Source organism: Physeter macrocephalus, chromosome 7 (assembly GCF_002837175.3).
Source record: "Physeter macrocephalus isolate SW-GA chromosome 7, ASM283717v5, whole genome shotgun sequence".
Taxonomy (NCBI): Eukaryota; Metazoa; Chordata; class Mammalia; order Artiodactyla; family Physeteridae; genus Physeter; species Physeter macrocephalus.
In genome coordinates this window covers 876,195-889,268 of record NC_041220.1, presented here as the reverse complement: position 1 = coordinate 889,268, position 13,074 = coordinate 876,195, and positions in this window count along the sequence as shown.

The window sequence follows — 13,074 nt, the reverse complement described above, 5'->3', positions numbered from 1 at the left end:
AAAGGGGCTTCCTAGTGTGTGGAAACCTTTCCTCCTTCACGGCTCCCTCCCGCTGGTGCAGGTACCGTCCCTATTCTTTTGTCTCTTTTTTTTCTTTTTTCTTTTGCTCTACCCAGGTATGTGGGGAGTTTCTTGCCTTTTGGGAAGTCTGAGGTCTCTGCCAGCATTCAGTAGGTGTTCTGTAGGAGCTTTTCCACATGTAGATGTATTTCTGATGTATTTGTGGAGAGGAAGGTGATCTCTGCATCTTACTCCTCCTCCATCTTGAAGGTCCTCTCCTCCCTTATTTATTTATTTATTTATTGCTGCATTGGGTCTTTGTTGTGGTGCACGGGCATCTCATTGCAGTGGCTTCTCTTGTTGCGGAGCAAGGGCTCTAGGCACATAGGCTTCATTAGTTGTGGCACATGGGCTCAGTAGTTGTGATTCACGGCCTCTGGAGTGCAGGCTCAGTAGTCGTGGCACATGGGCTTAGTTGCTCCGCCTCCTGTGGGATCTTCTTAGACCAGGGATCAAACCCTTGTCGCCTGCATTTCAGGCAGATTCTTAACCACAGCTTCACCAGGGAAGTCCCATTTCCTTCCTTTTTTAAAGGATGAATAATGTTTCATTTTATATCTATATCTCTATATATATGACACATTTTTTTAATCTATTCATCATCAATAGACATTTTGCATGCTGCACCTCTTGGCTATTGTGAATAATGCTGAAATAAACATAGGAGTACAGGTATCTCTTCAAGATAGTATTTTCAATTATTTTGATAAATACCCAGAATTGGGATTGATGAGTCCTGTAATAGTTCTATTTTCTTTTTTTTTTTTTTTTTTTGAGCAACCACCATACTGTTTTACGTAACACACTGCCACTGCACCATTTTACATCCCACCAATGGTTACAATTTTTCCACATCCTCCCCAACTCATTAATACATGTTATTTTCTATTTTTTAAATGGTGAACATCTTAATAGGTGCGAGGTGATATCTCACTGTGGTTTTGATTTGCATTTCCTTGATGATGAGTGATGTTGAACATCTTTTCATATGCTTGTTAACCATTTGTATATCATCTTTGGATAAATGTTTATTCAAATCTCTTGTACATTTTTAAATTGGCTATTTGTTTCATTGCTGTTGAGTTGTAAGAGTTCTGTATACATTCTGGATATTAACCCCTGACCAGATACTTGTTTTGCAAATATTTCCTCTGATTCTATAGGTTATCCTATCACTCTGTTGAATGTTTTCTTTGCAACACAGAAGGGTTTTAGTCTGATGTAGTCCCATTTAACTATTCTTGCTATTATTTTGGTTGTTATATACAAGATAACATTGTCAAACTCATCGTCATGAAGTTTTCTTCTAGGAGTTTTATAGTTTCAGGTTTTAATGTTTAGGTATTCAATCCATTTTGACTTAATTTTTGTATATAGTGTAACAAGTGGTCAACTTCATTCTTTTGTATTTGGATACCCAGTTTTCCAAACACCATTTTTTGAAGAAACAACCTTTTTCCCACCGGGTAGCCTTAGCACACTTGTGGAAGACCCATCCACGATGTATGTGAGGGTTTATTCCTCAACTCTCTATTCTGTTTCATTGATCTATATGCCTGGCTTAAGGCCAGGACAATACTGTTTTGATTACTGTAGCTTTGCAATATGTTTTGAAATCAGGGAGTGTGAGGCCTCCAACTTTGCTTTTCTTCCTCAAGATTGGTTCAGCTATTCAGGGTTCTTTGATATTCCATATGAATTTAGGATGCTTTTTCTATTTCTTCAGAAAATTCTATCAGAATTTCTTCCAAAAATTCCATTGGAATTGCATGATATTGTATCTGTAGATTGCTGTGGATAATATGGGCATTTTCACAATATTAAATCTTTCAATCTATGGATACAAGATGCCTTTCCATTTATTTGTGCCTAATTTCTTTCAGCAATGTTTTGTATTTTTCAGTATACAAGTCTTTTGCCTTCTTGATTAAGATTATTCTTAAGTATTTTACCCTTTTTTATGTTATTGTTAAGGAGATTGTTTTCTCAATTTCCTTTTTAGGTTGTACATTGTTAGTGTATAGAAATGCAGTTAATTTTTGTGTGTTGATTTTTGTATCCTGCAACTTTTCTGCATCTGTTTATGAGGTCTAAGTTTTTTGTGTGTGAAATCTTTAGGGTTCTCTACCTATAAAATCATATCATCTGTGCATAGAGATAACTTTGTTTCTTACTTCTTCCTTTCCAATCTGGATGCCTTCTATTTTTTTTTTCTTGCCTCTTTGGTAAGGTTAGTACTTCACTACAAGTTTAAAACTTTTAAGAGTATATAATATTGTTCTTTTGTTACATAATGCTGATACTTCTCTCATCTGTTAGTGGGTGTGAGCTTTGAGCTATTTTTCCATTTGGAGGGATTCATGGCCAGTAATTAATGATAAACTAACCTGGTCTCTTTGGGACTAATGATAATAATATTATTAATTTACTGTTTTTATTTTGCAGATTACAACTCCTTGTATAATTTCACTTTACTCAGTGACATAACTTTTCAAAATTGAGGTATTACTGTTGTCTGTGTTTCTATAATGGACAGAAAATAACTGCCTCAAAGCAATTAATAAGACTTCTGCTCTTGTTAAAAATAGACAACAGAGAAAAACAAATACTGTATGATTTCACTTATATGTGGAATCTAAAAAAAACCCAAAAAAATGAACAAACAAAACAAAATAAACTCAGATACAGAGAACAGATTGGTGGTCACCAAAGGAGAAGGGGGTGGGGTGGGAGAAATGGGTGAATGGGGTCAATTATATGTATGGTTATGGATGGTGACTAGACTTATTTTGGTGATCACTTTATAGTGTATACAAATATTAAATTATTATGTTGTACATCTGAAACTAATACAATGTTATATACCAATTTTCCCTCAATTAAAAAAAAAGAAGAAATAGGAGCTTCATGCAGACTTTCAGGACAGGAAAAAAGAGACAATAAAATGTAAAATATAAACCTTATCTTCTATGAGAATAAAAACAACAATCTATGAGATTCACTGTACTTGATCTCTGAGATATATTTGTAAGCAATCCAGTTTTGAAAAGGTCTTTTTATGAGTCATATTTCAGTTTAACTATAAGTGCAAAGTCCTCGGCTCTCCCACTCTGTCTTGTATTCAATATGCACCTATCATAAAGTGATTAATCTCAGGACGACTTTGTGGAATGCTGGAGTGACCTTATTAAGTGGTCCAACAAAGAGAAATATAGTTTTTGTTACTGGAAAATTTCCATTTTTTCAACATAGTTCATCAGATCTGACTTGATATACAATGAAATTTCTTGTCAGTTTGGATGTTTTTTCTTCCACTAGACCTGTATTCATTTAAGAAGATTGGGAAATGCCTGATTTGTGCATAATACCATACAAGCTAAATCAAATTGTTTTTTATCAAATGTATTGACATGTCTCATCTTCAACCAATATTGCAGTTACTCCTGCTATTGACTTATTCATTCAAACAAAATCAATTGAACGCTTCTCAGTTGGAGAACATTGGGCGGAGGACCGGGGTAAAAAACGAAACAAATGTGAATGCAAAGACCTCATACTAAGTCAGGTCTCAGATGCATCAACCCTTGGGTAAAATACATCGTCAAAACATGTATGATAAAAGGCCCAATGTCTTCATTCCCTCTCCCTGCCTTTCAGTTCACACGCTCTCCTTCAGCTCTGCAAAATGTTTTTTACTATCATTCATCTTTAGACTCATTCTAACTGCTCAGTGGAATCTCCGTTCGGCAGATTGTATTCCTCTTTCCAGGGTCAGGGAGGAAGGAGGCTGCTCCCACAGCATCGCGCTATTACACATCTCAGCAAGATTCGTTTTATCATGTGATACTCTTACTACTAGGCTGAAATTTTTAAGGTGGGCTATAACATTTCCTTGTGTACCCTCCACTAAGCCTGACCATGGACAGTGATTAAAGAAGGTTAAGTGCATATGTGAAACACAAAGTTTGAGAGCATAAGAGAATGACAAAGTGAAAAGTTTAGTTTGCTGCCACTGGGGGCAATGGAAAAAACTCAGAAAAGCTTCCTGGAAGTGAGACCATTTGAGCCAGATCTTTTAGAGAAGTCGAAGGAAAGGGCATGCCTGGGGAAAAGAACATTTGGATCAGTTACACAGATTCTAAATTGAAAAGTTACAGAAACCTGTCTGTGCGTTTCAGATAACCATGTTCTCTTATTTTTCACTCCTCTCTAAAATCTCCTTTGTACTTTTTGAACGTATTTACCTACTGCACTTTCTATATTCGCTGTACAATTTGACTCAAAATGTTTATTTTCTTTTCTCTCCCATTCACTGGATCATTTGCAGTGAAAGGGAATTTGTAATAGGTTTGACAAAATAATTTGCTGTCATTTAAAATGACTTGGAAAATGGTTCATAGTTAGAAGTAGATATTAGGAGAATTTCATAGTGGAAGTCTTGGTGTAACAAAGAGCAGACCTGCCTCCTTATGGGATCTAACCCTGAGCTCTAAGCCTTGTGCTCTGTTGCCTGTGCTTAGTCCTGCTGGCTCCGCACCTTGTGAAACAATGTCGCCCAGAGCCTGAGATACACAGCATAGCCCATTCTCAAGGCTCTGCCTCCCAGGCTTGACCTTGTGGATGAAAAATTGTCACTGACCACCTGCCTCTACAAGGATGAGGTTGCTGGCTACTGAAGTCTTTGACCTTAAACACCCCCTGAAAGGAGTTCAGGGTGGAGATCAGGGATGAGGTACCTGTGCTCCGGGAAAACTGGCAGAACAGGCCTTCGGACAGTTGGATATTTTCAGGAGAGGACTTTATGAGCTCAATTTCTTGCATCTTCTTATATGTAGAAAAGCACTAAAATTACAAATGAAGACATCTGCTCTTCATGCCTAGCAGCCACCTTCTGCCCAAATGTGTCCTTGATTGCACCTATACCCCCTTCACTAGAATCACATATACACTGACCTTCCCCACCTCCCTCTTTGGAGCAGTTCCTCGGAGCTCTCTGAGAGGCTGTCTCTCAGGCTATAGTCCTCATTTTGCCCCAAATAAAACTTAGCTCACCACTCTCACGTTGTGTATTTTTTTCAGTTGACAACCTTTAAAGGTATAGCACTTTCCATTCATATAGAGTTTAAAAGTTGCAGAACAGAGAAGAACAGTTGTCTTGTTGGAAGTTTACAGGAACATTGTGACCAACCACACCCACTCCCCGTTTAGAATAAGAGTAGCCTAATTCTTACCCAGGCAACATGATTCTTTGGGACACAAGTCCACCATCTTCTCAGTCTGCTGGCTTTCTGAATAAAGTCCCTATCCTTTGCCCCAACACCTCGTCTTTGGATTTATTGGTCTGTTGTGTGGGGAGCAGTAAGAACTTGGACTCAGTAACATTGGCATCCTCGGGTATTGAGCCTGAATACTGGTATCCTCTCTGTTTCCCTGCAAACTGGGCATAGACTTTTAACATGCTAATTCAAAAAAAGACTACTTCGGCTAGATTGAACAACATTTTCACAGCTGATATATGCATGGCATTCTTCAGAATTACCACTGAGGGCTAGAACTGCCATCCTTTCCCTCCCTTTTATGTAACTGGTGTAGTTTCAGAGTAATATGGTCTTATAATAGAGCTATTAGTGGGAATTTATTCAGAAATGATCCACAGTGGAAGGAATCTTGATGTGCTCAATGTAGTCGTGTGGTAGTGGGTCTCCACAGAACATTTTACTTCACATGGTACCCAGGCTACAGTGATCCAGAATCCTGCATGGTGGATTTTTGAACAGAAATGTGATCATGAATTGGACTGCAGGGGTGGAACGTATGCTTAATGGATGGGAGAAAAGAAGGAGTCAAGGGGACAACTAAATGAGAAAAATATTGCAGTAAACGTCAGGAAAGCTTTGGTTCCTCCATGTCAACAGGAAGGGCTCTCACTGACCCGATGAGACTTGAACGTTTCTATTCTCTTTGTATTTCCCCTTCTTTTATTTTACTAAAGTATTACTTTCAAGTTATTCGTATCTTATGAGGTATTTAGTGAGCACAGCAAGTAAATGCTACCTACAATCTCAGTGTAATACTTCATTTAATGGATTACTGTTGTATTTCATATCAAACAGGATGAGAAAAGGGAAAATATTTGCATCCAACATTTTCACATACATTAGAAAAATATGCTAATGTTAAGGTAAATTGGCTTGTAGCTTTTTACATGGATTAATTCCCTCCTGAGTTAATTATACTGTTTGTCAGATAGGAATTACCTGAAGGTTGCATTTAATAGCCTGTTTTTCCTATAATTTCATGGAGGAGTACTCTTCCTTTGGGACAGTGTTTTAGCAGGATTGCCTTAAGGCTTGTGTAAGGTAATCAACATGAAAAGAACTTTATAAATTATAAGGTGTTGTATAAATTACAAGAGATAACTATTTTAAGAAAACGATTAAACAACTTTGTTTGGCTTTGGTTTTCAGTCTCACCAAAAAACTCATCTAAGAAGAAATATGTTATAAAATAATATCTAGTTGGAGTTTTGATTGGAATTGTGAGTATGTATACCTTATTTTGAGGAGAATTGGTTATCTTTGCAAAATTGATTTGTCATAAGATTTATTATTTCAATTATTCATATCTCCTTTTATATTTTGCAATAAAATTCAAGATAGTGTTTGTTATGCACTGACTTGTGTTCCATCAAAATTCATATGTTGGCACCTCAACCCCCAATGTGACTATATTTAGAGATCTGGCATTTAAGGGGTAATTAAAGTTAGATAAGATCCTAAGTGTGGGGCCCTAATTTGGTAGAACTGGTGTTCTTATAAGAAGAGGAATCTCTCTCAAGGAAAGGCCATGTGAGGACACAGTGAGCCAGTGGCCATCTACAGGCCAGGAAACAGGCCCTCACCAGAACCTGAGTCAGCCGGAACCTTGATCTTGAACTTCTAGCCTCCAGAATTCTGAGAAAGTAAACTTCTGTTGTGTAAGCCATGCGATCTATGTTATTTTATTATGGCAGCTTGAGAAGACCAATACAGTGTTTTCAAATTGGTTGTACATTTCCTGCAAAATTCCACTTTATATCTGAACACCACGATACGACAAATAATGATAAATTTGAAGCATTTTCTTAATATTTACTCTCCTTGTTTAAATTTCTTAGCTATTATCATGTAAACAACTTATTGAGCAATGCTGAAGTTTATCAATGATGCTTCTTGTCATAGGAATGTAAGTATTATTCCATCAGTGAGCCTGATATTGGCCATGAGGATTTGAGGTGGCTTTTATTATGTTGGTGCTGTACCAGAACACCAGAAGGTTGGTGGCTTAAACAACAGAAATGTATTCTCTTATAATTTTGGAGGCTGGAAGTCCAGATTCAAGGTGCCTGGGGGGACAGCGTCCCTCTAGACTCTGTGTGCGGTCCTTTCTTGACTCTTGCTAGCTTCTGGTGGTGGCAGGAGGTCCCCAGCCTTCCCTGGCTTGTCTCTGCATCACTCCAGTCTTTGCCTCTGTCACCACGTGACATTCTCACTGGGTGTTTCTGCCTTTACATGGTATCTCCCGCTTCCTATGAGGACGCCAGCCATACTGAGTTAGGGCTCACGCTAACAGCCTCACCTTAGCTTGCTTCCATCGGCAAAGATCCTCTTTCCAAATAAGATCAATTCACAGGTACTGGCGGTTAGGACTTCAACATGTCTTTTGGGGGACACAATCCAATCTGTAACAAAACCTTAGAGCATCAGAGTGTCACATCCCAAAATAATTACTGGCTCACTTGAATCTTAGCATATTAGAGCTTGAACAGACCTTATGAATTGTCTATCCCAACCTCTTCCATTTACAGAAGAAAGTCTGTGCCAGAGGGGGCATGGCTAGTCTGATGTAGCACAGTGAATAATGACAGAGTGGGATTCACTCTCACGTTTATGTTTATTTAATCAGTTAATTCCTACCTGGTAACACAGATATTATGAGATTGTTACACTTCGTAGTTTACTTAGGAGAAGGTAAATGCATACTACTAATAATTTAGAAATATTTTCATAAAAAGCAGTATTGAGTACGTATTTGAAGTGCTAAGTCTTTTATATGTATTTTTCTCAATTCTGAAAATAACCTGGTAAGATATTTTTGCTCTCATTTTAAAGACAAGGAAACTAAATGTCAAAATAAATATTTAAGTGACTTGCTTGAGGTTGTATAGCTATTAAATGACTAAATTGGGATCACAAGCCCCATCTGCCTGCTGCTGAAACTCATACTATTTTTAGGACAACGTGAGGCCACTTAATAAAATAAGAACTTTAACAGTGTTTGGGCACTTAACACTGTAAGCTTTAACTAAAGTTAATTAATTTATAAATTTATAATGGACAGTTTCTTTTCTCAGCAATGTTGCTGTTGGACACTAGGGAAATTTCGTAAACATTCTCTGAGTAATGTCTTACTGCTTCAATAAACTTAGGGGCTGAAAGACAATTTCTGAGACATTTTTACTTGCATAATACTAAAAATGTATTACATCTATTATAATTCTCAAGGCTATTTACTTATCCAGAATACTTTATTTCCTGACTATATTAAGTAAGGAAGTGCTTTAGTACTTTATTTTTCTTTTAAGTAAATTACTGAAAATTATTTAAAAATATTATCACACTCAAGAATCCTTTAATGATAGTAGCCAAAATATATTTCCATGCACACACACACACAGGCACACATGCCTGCAAAAAGAAATAAGAAAATGAAGTGCTTACTTTATCAGTTAAATCACATTACTAATTTTTATCCTAATATTTAAAAAGCTGAAGTTATCCACTGAGAGGCTTATGAAAGATTTTCTTTACTTGTTTAGTTGAATAATTAATCTAAATACCATTAATCTAAATATGTAGCCATGTGTAAAGGGCTTTATTAGATCCAATAGAATCCTTAGGTTGGTTTACATTATTAGTTCATTGAGCAAAGAAACTGTTTTAATTGTCTTTGACTTACTAAAACCTAACAGTGGTCTGGGACAAAAGTATGCACTCAATGAATATTTGTTGAATGAATTAACACATTAATGAGAAGAATAAATCTGTAAAGTGACACGCCATACATGCACGAAAATTAAAAGACAAGACAAAGTAAGACAAAACACTAATATTTTATTTCTCCTCATTCATTCTTGGAAGTGGAGATACAAGAGTCAACAAGACAAATCAGATCCTCGACCTCTCAAAGCTAATTTTTAGAGTCAAGCAATGAAAAACAAACACACAAAGAAGCTATTAGTCACTGAGAAATGCAGTGAAGAAAATAAGCCAGAGGAAAACGATAGAAAATTACTCTTATTGGGAATGGGAAACACAGTGTTTGATAGGAAGAGCCTAAGGGTGTGTTAAAAAGTGAGAGTTGAGTTGGAACTTGAATGAAGGGAAGGACCCAGCCTCGCAAACATCCAGACGAAGAGTCATCCGCGCAGGGGACCCGAGGTGGGAACAAAGTCCTCATGAGGCCCGCTTGGGCTAGAACAAGAAGGCTGAAGAAGAACCACATAGGATGGAATCACGTGGATACATCCTAAGTGCAGTGGGAAGGCAGATCAATATGATGCTTACTATTCATTGGAAGTGATTAGAGTGGAAGTAACAGAGTGTCCTGTTCTGATTACACTCTAACAAGTTCTTGTTGGCTGCTACTGGAAAAATGGATTGTTGGGAGACAGTTGTGGAACAAGGGTGGTCACTGCTACAGCCCAATTAGGGGTGACAGTGCAAATTAAACTGGGGTTTGCAACAGACGTGAAGAACAATGAAGAGATTCACATTACATTTGAGAGATGAAGTTGTCAAGACCTACTGCTGGATTGGAGACTGGGAAAGTGAGGGAAAAAGGCATCAGCTGATTCCTGTCAAGGGTCTTATTGCCCAGGACCGAGACAGGTGACACAGCAGGAGAGGAGGGTCAGTCATTGGAACCATGAGTATGATTGTTGATGTACTGGATTTGAGATGCATGTCCATTATCCAAAGACCGATGTCAAATCACCATAACCATAACAGTTCTTATCATTTAAAAAATTTTTACTGAAGTATTGTTGATTTATAATGTGTAATTTTCAGTTATATAGCAAAGTGATTCAGTTATATGTATATAATATACATAAAAATATATATTCTTTTTCAGATTCTTTTCCTTTATGGATTGTTACAAGATACTGAGTATAATTCCCTGTGCTGTACAGTAGGTCCCTGTTGGTTATCTACTTTATATATAGTAGTGTGCATATGACAATTCCAATCTCCTAATTTATCCCTCCCCCAAACTTTCCTCTTTGGTAACCATAAGCTTGTTTTCTATGTTTGGGAATCTTTTTCTGTTGTGTAAACAAGTTCATTTGTATCATTTTTTTAGATTCCACATATAAGTGATATCATATGATATATGTCTTTCTCGTTCTGACTTACTTCACTTAGTATGATCATCTTTAGATCCACCCATGTTGCTGCAAATGGCATTATTTCATTCTCTGTTATGGCTGAGGAATATTCCATTGTATATATGTACCATATATCCTTTATCCATTCCTCTGTCAATGGACATTTAGGTTGCTTCCATGTCCTGGCTATTGTAAACAGTGCTGCTATGAATATTGGGGTGCATGTATCCTCTCAAATTACGTTTTTCTCTGGGTATATACCCAGGAGTGGGATTGCAGGATTATACGTTAGCTCTATTTTTAGTTTTTTAAGGAGCCTCCATACTGTTCTCCATAGTGGCTGCACCAACTAGCATTCCTACCAACAGTGTAGGAGGTTTCCCTTTTCTCCACAGCCTCTCTGCATTTATTAATAATTATCCTTATTGGGCACTCTCTACATGCCAGATACTGTTTTTGATCCTTTATCTGTATGAATGGTTTCTCACAATAATCCGTGGGTATATTGTTCATACCCCTGCGACACAGAGGAGGGAGCAGGCACGGAGTTGAACAACTTGCCTGGGTTCACCCTGTTAGCATATGTTGGAGCAGGATGAGCACACAGTCAGCTCCCTAGGCCTCCTTTCTATACCACTAAGCTCTTCCCTTCTATTTAAAAATAAAAAGCACAGAAAGTAAAGAATCATGTAATTATGGAAATCAGAGAAGATATAGGAAATGAATTTGGAGTTGTAAAAATGTAGACAGAAAGAAATAAAAGGCATCCAAATTGGAAAAGAAGAAGTAAAGCTGTCACTGTTTGCAGATGACATGATACTATGCATAGAAAATCCTAAGGATGCTACCAGGGCTTCCCTGGTGGCACAGTGGTTGAGAGGCCGCCTGCAGATGCAGGGGACATGGGTTCGTGCCCCGGTCCAGGAAGATCCCACATGCCGCGGAGCGGCTGGGCCCGTGAGCCATGGCTGCTGGGCCTGAGCATCCGGAGCCTGTGTTCTGCAATGGGAGAGGCCACAACAGTGAGAGGCTCGTGTACCACAAAAAAAAAAAAAAAAAAAAAAAAAAGCTGCTACCAGACAACTGCTGGAGCTAATCAATGAATTTGGTAAAGTAGCAAGATACAAAATTAATGTACAGAAATATCTTGCATTCCTATGCACTAATGATGAAAAAATATGAAAGAGAAATTAAGAAAACACTTCCATTTACCACTGCAACAAAAAGAATAAGATACCTATGAATAAACCTACCTAAGGAGACAAAAGACCTGTATGCAGAAAACTATAAGACACTGTTGAAAGAAATTAAGGATGATACAAACAGATGTAGAGATATACCATGTTCTTGAATTGGAAGAATCATCGTTGTGAAAATGACTATACTACCCAAAGCAATCTACAGATTCAACGCAATCCCTATCAAACTACCAATGGCATTTTCCACAGAACTAGAACAAAAAATTTCACAATTTGTATGGAAACACAAAAGACCCCGAATAGCCAAAGCAATCTGGAGAAAGAAAAAACAGAGCTGGAGGAATCAGGCTCCTGGACTTCACACTATACTACAAAGCTACAGTAATCAAGACAATATGGTACTGGCACAGAAACCGAAATATAGATCAATGGAACAGGATAGAAAGCACAGAGATAAACCCATTACCTATGGTCACCTTACTTTTGATAAAGGAGGCAAGAATATACAATGGAGAAAAGACATCCTCTTCAGTAAATGGTGCTGGGAAAACTGGACAGCTACGTGTAAAAGAAAGTAGAGCACTCCCTAACACCATACACAAAAATAAACTCAAAATGGATTGAAGGCCTAAATGTAAGGCCAGACACTATAAAACTCTTAGAGGAAAACATAGGCAGAACACTCTATGATATAAATGACAGCAAGATCCTTTTGACCCACCTCCTAGAGAAATGGAAATAAAAACAAAAATAAACAAATGAGACCTAATGGAACTTAAAACTTCTGCACAGCAAAGGAAACCATAAACACGGTGAAAAGACAACACTCAGAATCGTAGAAAATATTTGCAAATGAAGCAACTGACAAAGGATTAATCTGCAAAATTTACAAGCAGCTCATGCAGCTCAATAACAAAAAAACAAACAACCAATACAAAAAAGGGCAGAAGACCTAAATAGACATTTCTCCAAAGAAGATAATACAGATTGCCAACAAACACATGAAAGAATGCTCAACATCATTAATCATTAGAGAAATGCAAATGAAAGCTACAATGAGGTATCACCTCACACCAGTCAGAGTGGGCATCATCTCAAAAAATATACAAACAATAAATACTGGAGAGGGTGTGGAGAAAAGGGGACCCTCTCGCACTGTTGGTGGCAATGTAATTTGATACAGCCACTGTGGAGAACAGTATGGAGGTTCCCTAAAAAACTAAAACTAGAACTACCATACGACCCAGCAATCCCACTACTGGGCATATACCCTGAGAAAACCATAATTCAAAAAGAGTCATGTACCAAAATGTTCATTGCAGCTCTATTTACAATAGTCAGGACATGGAAGCAACCTAAGTGTCCAACAGATGAATGGATAAAGAAGAT